This window comes from Pleurodeles waltl, chromosome 1_2 (assembly GCF_031143425.1).
Source record: "Pleurodeles waltl isolate 20211129_DDA chromosome 1_2, aPleWal1.hap1.20221129, whole genome shotgun sequence".
NCBI classification, from domain to species: Eukaryota; Metazoa; Chordata; class Amphibia; order Caudata; family Salamandridae; genus Pleurodeles; species Pleurodeles waltl.
The window spans coordinates 233,726,154-233,739,510 of NC_090437.1; positions in this window are offsets into that span (position 1 = coordinate 233,726,154).

Genomic DNA, 13,357 nt, shown 5'->3' on the forward strand with positions numbered 1-13,357 from the left:
ATGGGGCAAGTCAGGTCTGAGGCAAAATTCAGGCCTCAACCCGATTTGCGCCATTTTTTTTTACGCCCAACCACCATTGAAATTACTCCTGTCTTAGCAAAGACAGGAGTCATGCCCCCTTGCCCAATGGCCATGCCCAGGGGACTTACGTCCCCTGGGCATGGTCATTGGGCATAGTGGCATGTAGGGGGGCCCAAATCAGGCCCCCCTATGCCACAAAGAAAATACGAAAAAAAATACTTACCCCAACTTACCTCTACTTCCCTGGGATGGGTCCCTGCATCCTTGGGTGTTCTCCTGGGGTGGGCAAGGGTGGCAGGGGGTGTCCCTGGGGGCATGGGATGGCACCTCTGGGCTCCTTCCGAGCCCACAGGTCCCTTAACGCCTGCCCTGACCCAGGTGTTAAAAAACAGCACCATCAGGCTGGGTGCCGTTTTTTAAGGCCTGCCCCCTCCTATGCGTCAAAATGACGTCACAGTATAAATATGGGGCACAGGCCTTAAAGTAATTTTTTGGAAGGGAACGCCTACCTTGCATATAATTAACGCAAGGCTGGTTCCCCCTTCCAAAAAATGACGCACATGGTGGAACTTTGACGCCCGCTGGGTCGAACGTCAAAGTATAAATATGGGGCAGGGTTTGCGCCGGTTGTGCGTCAAACATTTTGACGCACATTCGGCGCAAACAGAGTATAAATATGCCCCTATATCCATTAGTGAATAAATTCTGTTGGACAGGGTGTTCATGCCGTTATCGACAACTGCCAAAGTTGTTTCTAAATTTTCCTTATCTATCTTTCTTAAGCGAGCAGTGGCTTCTACCTAAGAAAGTTTCCATATCTCATTATACATTGCATATACAAATCTTCTCGAGCGTTCTTTCCTAGGACCTAACAGGAAGTCCTGCCAGTCTATATTTTCAGAAAGTGTGTTCAGGTGTTCTTTAACTGCGGCTAACGTTTACCCACACTGTACGTAGTCACTATCCCCGTATGTTGACCCGAGATTAAGTGAGGATCCGGCGGGCTAATCTTAAAACCCCCTGAGGAATTTAAAATACGAGCCTCACATCCATTGGTGTCCATTGGCCTGAACCTTTGCATCTAGCTATTCTTCTGTGTTATTAAAAAAAAACTGCCAACCATTAAATTTAGCCAGTGTGGGGATACGGGCGTGTTCATTTCTTTTATTTTTGCTAACCCAAGGCAGGTTGTCTGTTGTACAGTGTCATTCGAAAAAATCATTTGTTCAGGAATCAGGCATGCACTAAACAAGGCCTCCTTACCCTGTATTTGCCAATCCTGTGTCCCCCATACACTCTTTAACTCAATATTGTCCTTCCAGTGATCGTAACCTTCAATGGTAAGACGTGAAACAAAGGCATCTGAATATATCAGTTTTGTATTAGTTAGCAAAATTTTCCTAATTTTTGAACGAGGCAGTTTAAACAAATTTGACTCAGAGTTTCTTGTATTGTGCCCAGTAAAGTAAGTGAATTTGTCTAAATAAATTTTAGGACTCCTCACTGGTGGTGTTGAACAATGTTCCCACTGTGTGTAATTAAGAACAAGTCATGTCTAGTTGCACGGTGCAGGTAGTAATGTCCCCAAATGTTGTAGCAGAACATTTCCCCATAATTCATTGTATTCACATGTACATCATCACTTTCACACATACGAATTAGTCCTTCATTTCAGTTAACATATTATCAACTGTCTGGACATCCCAATCATCAGAAACAACTTTGGGTGTAATTACAGCTGTAATTAATATCTTGAATACATAAGGAATCTGAATGACCTCAGTAGGCCCATATATTTCAAAAGGAACTTTGTCCCACGCAATCCCATCAGAAATGGGTACTGCTGAAATGTTCACTGTGGATAAGTCTCTGCGGACCTTGTGTAAGGAATGGTGTGGAGTCAAAACTTCATCTATCGGTGTTATAGTTGCACGTTCAGGGATGTAATGACCATTTATAGGCAAGAAAAAAACAGTCACAAATCCAATACAGAAAAATAAAGTAATGAATGTCAAGCAGAACCAAATATAGTTCCATGGATTTTAAGTAGTTCTTTTCAAGCCATTGGTGGAGCTTGCACGTCCTTGAATCATTATTAATCGTATGAGTCGATGAGTCTGAAGAAAAGTCATCAATGTCCACAAAGTAGCCAGAGCCAGTCTCTGCAAAAACAGGAGCAAGTTCAGTATTTGTGGATGTGTTGACATCTCGTGGGGGCTCGTGGTAAATTGTGCCATCAGTCTGATTCGTATTTCTGTATAATATTGCCAGCTCTTGACTAGAAGTTGTCGTGGGATTATTAACTGGAACCAACAGTAGCTCATTTTCCAGTCTCCCCATGGTCGAGGAGGGACTCATAGCATTGTTGGCCATCATAACATAGTCCAGAGTATCATTTGTTACTCTATTCTGAAGAGGAATGTCCTGTTAGGTAGTGAGAGGGGATCGGGAACCACCCAAGGGACCTCTGGGTCTATTGTGCATGATTGCCCACATGGTGTAATTTGACATTGTCAATTGAAACAAATCTGTTTCCTCAGGAACCTGGCAACGGTGGCAAGATTACTGTTCTGGTACATTGTATTCCCAAGACTGAGACTGGTGCTCTGTAGGATGGACCAAATTCCTTCTTCACAACAATCTTTTCACAAACCAGATCCCCTATTTTAGGTATCCAGCCAGTGGAAGTTGTTGGAATATCCCTTATTCTTAAGGTGGCAGCACTGGTAGATGACTTTTCATCTCAAAATTGTTGAAGCTCCTGCAAGGCAGTGAGACGTTAATTTATGTCAAAAGGTGTTTCTGCTGCCACCATACTAGAACCATCAAGATCTGGGACATACATAGATATCCCAAAGAGAACCTCATAGGGAGTTCGCCCCCCCAAGGACCCTCTTGGCAGATAATTCAGTGCTCTCTGGACCCCATATACGTGATGAAGCCAGATGCAGCCAGAACCTAATACTCTAGCTGTTAAGGACTGCTTTAGATCACAGTTCCGCCTCTCCGTGACCACATTTCCCTCAGGATGGTATGGTGAGGAGTAATGGAGTTTAACACCCATCGCCCCCTGGTGTCGCTGAATGCCTTAGAGGCAAATGCAGAGCCCTGGTCCGAATGGAATGCTGCAACTGCATATGTACGGATAAAGAACAGCAAGTCTTTTATAACAGTCCAAGCGTCAGCCGACTGCTCCAGCCATACACACAGGAATCTAGAACGAGAATCTACAGTGACTAAGATACACTTGTATGCACCATCAGGTTGAGGTGGACTGCAACGGTCCAGGTACACACATTGTAGTGGCCTACTGGACACAAAGAGGGATGTCTGTGGTGGGAGTTTGATGTTGGAGCCCTTAATTTGCTTGCAGATGGCACAACAAGAATGTATTGTTTTGTCTGCCTGCATAGACCAGGCCACCAGAAGCGTTTCTGTAAGAGTGTTATTGTGGCTGAAACACCAGCATGAGCAGAAGCGACACTCTCATGCACTGCTTTCACTAGATCTAACATTTAGTCTTCATTGGGGATCACCCGATCTCCAATGCCAGGAATTGTTGCGTTGGCAACATTCTGTGCACTGATATGGTAAGAATAGTTTGTAGGGTACCCTTTCGTGAGGGATTTACCCTCAGCCGAAGCTTTTACAGCAGTCAAAATTTCATTATCCAATCTTCTATGGGAACGAATCACTGCAGCCACAGAAGCTGTAGCCACTGCTGATTTGGCTGCTTCATCAGCCAAAGTGTTACTGATAACGTGTACTCTTACACGTTGGTGGCCCAATGTATGTACTACATGGACACATGGTAGCTTCTCCTTAAGATCAGCCACCCTCCCCCACAATGCTTTGTGTTTTATGGTGTTCCTTTTAGAATCTCTGAACCCGTTCAGTTTCCAATGAGTAAGATAATCATTGTAGGACTGAACTCAATAATATGAATCACAGACTATCAAAGTCAGTCTTCCTGTCTCAGTTTTTTCTAGCGCTAAAATAAGGGCTTTAATTTTAGCCAACTGAGCTGTGCAGTCTCCTTGCGTCTGTGTATAGGTATTGTGAGGGTAGAAAATCCCATCCTTCATCACTCCACTCAGGGCTGCACAATTGGCTGAGTATTGATGTTTTGTACCTACAGCTAGTTGGGCTGAACCATCAGTATAAATTACAGTATCATTGTTGTCTAAAGGTAAAAGATGTAGAGGAGCGGGGCACTCTTCTTCATATTGGAGAAATTCTTGTGTCTGGAGTTTGGGATCAAAAATATAATCCACATCAGTAGCTGTCAGAGAAGTCACCCACTGAATCCAGCGTGAATGTAATGCTTTCGCGTTAGGAACGCTCGCTTTAGTGATGGCTTCTAGTGCCGGCACCGGGGTAATGACAATGATGCGTTTCCCCTCGGCAAGTGGTCTCTCTTTAATGACAGCCATCTGACCTGCAGTTAGAATTTTCTCTATGGGCGCAAAGCGTTGCTCTGCATTCAAGTATAGATGAGATTTATATGCTATGGGCACCGTGTCATCCTCATTGAAGGTGACATACGTGAACCCAACGGCACCAGCAATTATTCTGATGACCAAATTTTTCTGCTTATCACCGGTGTGTAAGTGTTTGGCTTCTAGCATGTCCTGTTGCAAATTCTTAAGGATGTGTGTATGTTCAATTGTCCAGTGTCTGCTAGGAAAGTCTGGATGTATTAAGTCATACAGTGGCTTAATGCGTTGTGCATAGTCCGGAATATATGTTCTGCCAAAATTAAAGAAACTGAGCAGTGACTGTAGTTTCCTTAGCGTATTCAGTGGGTGCAGTTGTGCACATTTTTCTTGGAAGTGTGGGGCCAAGCTCTTTCCTTTGTTCGATAGCTCATATCCCAGAAACAGTACACTAAGAAAGGCGATCTTACTTTTCTTAAAATTGAATTTATAACCGACTTTTGCAAACCCCAAAATTATGTATTCGACCCTTACAAGATGAACGTTCAGGTCGTCGTCTGTGAGGTAAATGTCATCCACATAGGATAACGCCTCAGGATCAATGTCATGTAACATCGACGTTACTCGGGCTGTTCTTCTTTTTTTACTGTAGACTGTGGTGAGTCTTTCTTTTGTTTCACGTAGTCCGGACGTCGGTCAGGACGGCCCCTTCTCTTGCTACGCCTCTCCGGAGTTCCTGAAAGGAACGAGAGGGACATGAATCAGTATACCTGTCAGGAGTTCTAATATTCTCTCTATTTCTGTGAGTATATCGCCTTTTGGAATTCTCTGGATGTGGTGAATCTGCTCTCTTATTCTGTCTTTTTTTAAATTGTTTAGGCTTCTCCCAGCGCTTTTTCGAACTTTCTTGTGTCTGTTTAGTACTTTCCTTAGGGGTGATACTGTGTACTTCCAATTTCTTCGTCTTGGCTCCCAAACCATCCCGTTCTATACTAGTATAGGTATTGGAAATAATTTTTGGTAGCTGTCTCTCTTGTTCCAAATGTGGAGTTTATCGGAGACGCTGGCATATAGCCAGTGCTACCACTTCCCCTTTAATATTACTAAGTATTATCGAGGATACTGTGTCAAAGTTACGCATCAATTTCATCCCAAATCTAGGGCAGGGGCTGCCCTATTGTCATTCTGTATTTGTTTTAACACTTCTGGTAAATTGGCAGGTATGGGGGTACCATGTGTGGTAGTATATATTGCAGTGAAGACTGTACCCCATGTGGCACAGTCATTCACCGAGGAAACCATCCCAAAGGGAAAGCATATTGTAAGAATTCTATGCTTATCCTTTGGTCCCATATGGGGAAATACAGCTTCCAGCTGATTAGTTTTCTGGGCTATCCATTAAGGTATTTTCTCCCTATCTGTGGGTACCTTACCCTTAATGGTATGTACTGTTTGTGGATTAATCCCAGTAGCCAAATGATATCCAGCAAGTGCTGGTGGTGCTGGACGTGCTGGTGTTGTGTTCAAAGTCCGCATTACGAACTGAACAAGCCTTCTGTATAATGTTACAATCTCATTATATAAGTTTCGCAGATCTGCTACTGGCATGTTCTGTATGTCTGGGTCCATGTGTATGTTGCAAACATAGGTCATGTTGGTCTATCATTACACAAAGGACCCCATCTTACTCCCTGTATAACATGTGGGAGGGCACCTTCAAACCAGTTCTGATGCTCTTGATAGGTGAGTGGTATTTCGTGAGACTGGTATGCTTGGTACCGTTGAGGTACATTAGCAATCTTATATGTGTGAAAGGTAGCTGACCTGGCGTCTTCTTCAGGAAGGTGACCAAGGCATACAACGTTTCTGTTTGGAAAGCTTCATTAGCTTCTATTATGAAAGTGACATCCCCGCCATCTTCACTTAAGCCATGCGCTACTAGATGTAAAATTATTGCCTGTCTAGCATTCTCAGGAATGTCTATGGTGTTAGCCATATTGAAAAAATGGGTAAAGAGATGGAACACCAAGTGGGGAGTATTAAGTCCTTTTATGAGTTTGAGCTCAAAGAACCTACAGCTTAATTAGGTGTTCCCTGTACAGCTGAGGAGGATTTTCCCAAAGACCACAGACGTCTCCGTATAATGGTACTTAGGGTATCTGTCGTCTGTGAGACAGTGATAATCGGGGTATGGATAAATTAGTGCCTAAATACCATCGTTGGTGGCGCTATATCATAGTTTGGACTCTTGCTCTGGGCAAGACTGCTGGTTTAGGGATGACAGTACTTATGTTTGTAGGTGACTATGCCCTGTCCTACAGCAAGTCATAACTGTAGTCCCAACCCTTCCGGCTCACTAGCAGTACCTCACCAGCAACCCAAACAGTCAAAGGTGATTTGTGGCAGCCTTTTCGCATGTACTCAGAAGTATGATATCTCAGGAAATGTCGTGGTTAAACGGAGATTAGCCCTTTCTCACTGATGTATTATATCTCAACCAAACACAGGCAATAACAAAGATGCAGTAATGTTTCAATAGTATTTATTCAACATAAGGCGGTAAATCACATTTGCTGCAATGATTAGGATAATGAACAGTACAAGGGATAAGATTGTAAAGACGAGGGTCATGATTATGAAGTCCCCCACCATCTTGTAATAGCATAGAAAGACATGAAACATCTCATATGTCCGTGTACCCTATTATAATAGGCCTAACGTTCTACCTAGAGGAGAGCTGGGTATGTTAAACCTAATCTGCCAATGCCAAGTCCCTGGAACGAGCTCCCAACCCTTGTTACCTTGAATGAGGTCTCGAGCTTAGACTTTGGTAGAACACAAAGTCCAGGTCAGGGTCAAGGCGACGTGCAGCATCAATAGCAACAGTGGTATCTGGTCGGAATCCCTCTGATTATCTGTCTAAAGAGTGATGTATTTATACAGATCTACTTGGACCCCTGATGTAGGTCGTTCCAAAACAATAGATAACGCCACATGCTTGGAACTGTAATTTCTAATGTGAGCCCCTATAGTTTGTTTGTCTTTGTTGTATGAGTTGATGCCTTAGCGAGGTGACACTGATAAAATAACTCTAAACATAAGGGCCTAACCATAAACATGACAGGCATCTTAGAAGAATTAATTAAATAAATGGTCTAAGACAGAGCAAGCTAAGTATGTTAAATGTATGTATGTATGTATGTATGTATGTATTGAGTATTTATAAAGCGCATTCCGGCCCAAGGGCATCGAAGCGCTAACTGGGTGAGGCGGGGTAACTTAACTGGAAAACTCCCAAACTTATAGATGAAACAGCCAGGTCTTGACCAATTTCCTAAATAATAAATAGTTATGTTCTTGCCTAATGTTCAATGGTAGAGAGTTCCAGATTTTAGCAGCCGCAATGGTAAATGCTCTGTCTCCCCACTTTACTTTCTTAGTGCGGGTTGTTTGAATTTGATAGGCACAGGCCGAGCGCAACAGCCGATTCGGCCTGTGCCATTGCAGCTTGGTGGTTAATGCCTTAGGCCCAATCCCATGGACAGCCTTGTGGGTGATGCAGAGAGCCTTAAAAGAGAGCCGCTGGATTACCGGAAGCCAGTGTAGATCTTTAAGGCACCTCTTAACAGAGGCCCCGCGAGGCAATTTTAATAAAAGCCTGGCAGCAGTGTTCTGCATCAACTGTAGTTTGTGCAAAGATTCTTTATCCAGATTGAGTAAAAGCGCATTTCCATAATCCAATCTGGAAATGACTAAAGCCAAAATGACAGTAGTTCTGCAGGCTTGTGGAATATAAGGAAATATTTTTTTTAATTTCTTCATGGTCCACAGACAGGTCTTAATTATCAGATTGACCTGAGGTTTAAAAGACAGTTGCTCATCAAATACTACTCCTAAATTTTTTGAGGTAGACCGTGGAACAGGAAGCGTCCCACATTCTTCAGGCCACCAGCTAGAAGACCAATGTACCCTTCCAATTCTAAAGCACAAAATCTCAGTTTTTCACAGTTGAGTTTCAGCCAGTTGGTCTTCATCCAATGATTCACTGCTGTCATACAGGCGTTGAAGCGGATGGCAACTTCTTCAAGGTCTTTATCAATAGGGATGATGATTTGAGTATCGTCTGCATATGAAGTAGGAATAAAGTCCCTTTATCCCATTAAAACAAACTAGGATTCACTACACATATGTATGACCTCGTTAGAGGTTTCACACAACTCAAAACCCTACCGCCCCAGAAAGTGCCTAGAGGAAGGGTCCAGTTTCTACAGGCCGCTGCTGAACTCAACATTCCTTCTACACTTGTTGGTAATACCGAACACCAGAGGCCGTTTGAAAGTTTGAAAGATCCTACTTACAGCCCTCCAAGTACACCATCAGTGTCTGTTTTGAAAGTCTCATCCACCCCTCAACTATCCCCCTCATGGAACACCAAGGCCCATATTTATACTTTTTTAGCGCCGCATTTGCGTCATTTTTTGACGTAAAATCGGCGCAAACTTACAAAATACAATTGTATTTTGTAAGTTTGCGCAGCTTTTGCGTCTAAAAGCGGTGCAAATGCGGCGCTAAAAAAGTATAAATATGGGCCCAAATCCCTACCTTCTGTAACTAAAAAAGTAATTGTCAAAAAAGAAATTGTGGTTAAATGTATGATACTTGTGATCATGTGTATTTTGTTTTACAGTGTCTGTGTGTATAGTTTTAAAAACATTAATATATTGAATGCTTTTCTTTCTGGGTTTATTTTCCTCAGTATGTTTGGATACTTACTTATTGAACTAAAATTAAGTGTAATAAACACCTTTTAACCTTTTCTTCATTCTTATGTCATATTTTAGCATTTATTTTTTAATATATGTCATGACGGTTGAATAAAAATGTATAGTGCGCTATGGAGATTAAATTCTTTTATCGTAGACATTTAATGTTACACATACATATGCGTCACAAGTTCTTACACTTTTGACAAATGGCATATTCTGTTTGAACAGAGTGTGATGTAACCCTAGTGTTTTCTTTTACATATTTCACAACAATACTATCATTGTTTAATAAATCGTTCAAATACAAATTTAGAAAATTTCTAAACTTCATACCTTCAGACATTTTACTAATAAAATATATACATTGCTCCCCACATGTGATGGCTAGAGGATCCTGCACCCGCATCTTGTTACGCTCGACCCTAACAGCCACTTTCTTTAAATACTTGAATACCTGTTTTGTGTAGATGCTATGCTTATGGAATGCTGCTGAACTGTCAAACACTGTAACCATGTCATTATCCAAAAACACTTCCACCCAGTGTGTTCTACCCTTCTAATGTGGATCTGTGTTAAAGACTAGCGATCACAGTCTTTCTCCACCTATTTCCGCGGGTAGCCCATCGCTTGGGAAAACATCTAAAAAGTATTTCTTCGCATATTTATGTCTGCTTAAGAACTCCTGTATCTGTAGCATGTCCATTGTACAATGTTTTTAAAAACTGCAGAGCTTGGTTGACTTTAATGACACAGTCAAACACCGCAAATACAACCATGTTCACTTTGTTAGCCAGGGGTTGACTACAACGTATTTCAGCTTTTAGATTTCTATTTTTTATCAGATTATAGTGATTCCCGTCTTCCATGTTTGGCATCAGATCAAAAGCGAAAAGGGTGTAACCTGCCCCATACCTTTCTCTTGATACAACGACTCCTGAGTCCCGCAGATGTTTTCCTGTTATCGAAACCAGGCTGAGATATTCCCTCATAAAATTAGATGTTCCAAAACTCGGTGTGTATGGCTTTGCAGGAATCATAGCACCCTCATGTACCAGCGCCACGTAGGTGATGTCGTAGTGTTTGAAACTGAAAGGGTTTGAGGTATACAGTCCACTAAAAGCTGTGTTGTCCACAAACTCTATGATAATACATTTAGGAAGTTGACGCAGAAATAAAATTTGCTGTTGGGATCAGCGGGTACCTGTGGGTATGCTGAATATCTTCAGAGCCACTCTTTCCACGGCGTACTTGGCATTTGATAGCTGTAGGGCCTCTGCATGAGCCAGTCTGATGCTTGGTGACACGTTCACTCTCTTGTCAAACAAACTGGCAGACAGTATAACAAGTTTATGCTGTTCTGCATCCCCACTGATGAGACAGAAGGAGTCCTTGTTGTGGGTTAATTTGATTTTAAGATTATGCCATAAACTAGTAGCTTGTCTTGGTAGAAGAGGTCTGAATGTATGCGTCCTAGGGGGGTCAAACTGACTACTGCTGGTGGCAAAGTTTGCTCTTTTTACAAAACCCTGATTGTGGCCATCCAACGCCATAGCTTCGAAATGACCATAAGTATCTTTGTACAAGAATCCTGCTGAGTGCTGGGTGTCCAGGGTATCACGACTGCAATTCACAATACTCTCAATGTATGTCCTATACGCGTACATGCTCTGCGTGATAAACCGATCCCAGAGAGTGATGTCCAACTGATTAAACATGGTTGCAATGGGGTAAGCGATCGTCACCACTTAAGCGTTGTTCGCTATGTTGGAACCATCCGCTTTTACAATTTTAAAGATGAGGTGCAGCAGTGTATTGTTGTGATCCAGATATATATCCGTGTACCCTGACACATAAAACTCTATTGGTGCCAAAGGCGTTAAAGTGGCTAACGGTGATACCTTCATGAAAAAACAGATTTCGATGCTAGTCTGCGTGGTTTTAGGGAAAACACATCTTAGTCCAATTTAGCGCATTCACCCGATGCACAGTGTACGAAGGCCATGTTTGCACAGTGTTCAGTTTAAAAAAAATATTTAAGTTAGTGCCCCTTCTCTTCCTTTTCTTCGTAGCACTAGTCTGACTTATGGATCTGCATTTGTGGGTGCTTTTTGAAGAACTGCGTCTTTTTTTATAGAGGGCTGGTGTACCTCTGCACTTGAAACAGCACGCTTCCTTTTGACGAGTGTGTGAAATTTGTATACCAAACCAGCTCCTTCTTGAGCTGTTTATTCATATGTTTGACGACTGTGGACGTCACGGACCCCACAACGTCCTGCTCAATGTTCGGAGACGTTGCTTTGACGTGCTTTGATGGCTCTTCTAAACAAATTGTGGAAGAAACCCCCCAAACCGGCCCCATACATAACAAGGGCCCCTTGAAAGTACGGCAGTGGGGCTCCATATCCAAACTGATTTCTGTAATAATCCTTCTACATAGAGGGGTCACCATATGTTTTCCTAATCACCATGATGACTCGTTAATAGTCGCTGTCGCATTGTGGTCTTAAATGAAGCTTAACAATATATTTCCCGTATTTAAACAACACCAGCTCAGACTGGTCGTCATAGATCATGATTATAATGGTGTCAAAATATTTTTTAGAAACTGACACGTAGTCAGGTTTGAAGTATTGTATATTAAACATTGTGTTATTTTCACCCTACACCTGGACCCATCTTAGCAACGGCCAATAACTATCCCTTATTCTCTGTGACTCTACGATGTCGCTATACACGTAGAGTGTATAGAAACCGCTGTTAATATCGGGGGCATGACTGGTCTGGTTCTATTTGACTTCGCTTATGTTGTACTGTCCCTAAAACCCTTCTTAATTTATCTGAACAGTTAAACACAGTCTCGCAACTTGGAGCTTTAAGAATCACCTTCTGTCTAATGTTATCTACCACTAGATAACTATTCATATACGTTTCAATGTTGCCTATATATTTGTTGATGGCAACGACCACCGATGCCAGGGTTGGGTAATAGCCCTGAGGAAATCCTGCGTGGATGCTCAAAGGGTCCTGCTCACGCTTTATATTAAATTTGGCCTCGAGCACTGAAAAAGTATTCCATCTTCGGGGATATTGGATCTCAGTTAGGGCACCCTCCCAATCCCCTTTCAGGTCTACTGGTTTAGCCAATTTCAATGTATAATTAGAAATTTGTCTGGGAACATGCCCTTTGAGGAGTTGGATGGTAGTGTAATATAAAACAATGATGTCTCCATCTCAGCGTCTACAGCAACACACCGTCGTACTCACACAACCTGCACAGAACTGGACAACACCCAAATGTTAAATTTCTCGTGTCGCCCATGCCATTTGACAAAAACCTGCTGATAAGTGCCGCTACCTTTCCTTTCCAGAATCTTTTCAACCCTGTACATCCTGTGTGGATCATTAGGGACCTTCTGTAGCTCCTCCCTGTAAAATATGCCCCATATCTTTTCCCCATCATAGTCCTTCAGCCTGTAAATATATACATCCTCTTTAAGCACCACACTTTCCACTATAAATATCTTGTCACTAAACGTCTGTTGTTAACCCTTCGTGAAGACCTCTTTTAAATTTGAAACCCTGACATGGTCGCCTTCTTTTAAAAATGGCTTCTTTACACATGCAGCGATCTGATTCCCGTACACAGTTCTCCACACCTTTAAACCGTTATCTACTGTTACATTTATGGGTGCCGTTTTGATGGTTCTGTGGTAACTGGCGTTATAAACATCTGTAAAAGCTTGTAGAAAATCCAGGCATGTGTTATAGGCTGTAAAATATCTCCATACCTTAGACTTTGAGATTCTGTTTAAACATTCTATGACTGCAGCTTTTACCTCAGTGTGCATTACAAAAAGTTTAACATTGTGCTGTTTTAGTAATTTCTTAAATGTTCTGTTTAAAAACTCATTTCCAGCATCTGTTTGTAGTTTTTGAGGTGTTCTGCCTTTCCTGAAGATGGCTTTAAAGGCGTCGGTCACACTGCTCCCCCTTTTATTGAATAAGACTTCAGCATATGCATACTTAAATAAGCCCTTCTAAACAGTGCTTCAATACGCCCAAAGCTATCAACACCACTTGTATCGTAATATAGCTTCTTTAACCCTCCGCCGTCAGTCACGTTATCAGCTGTTA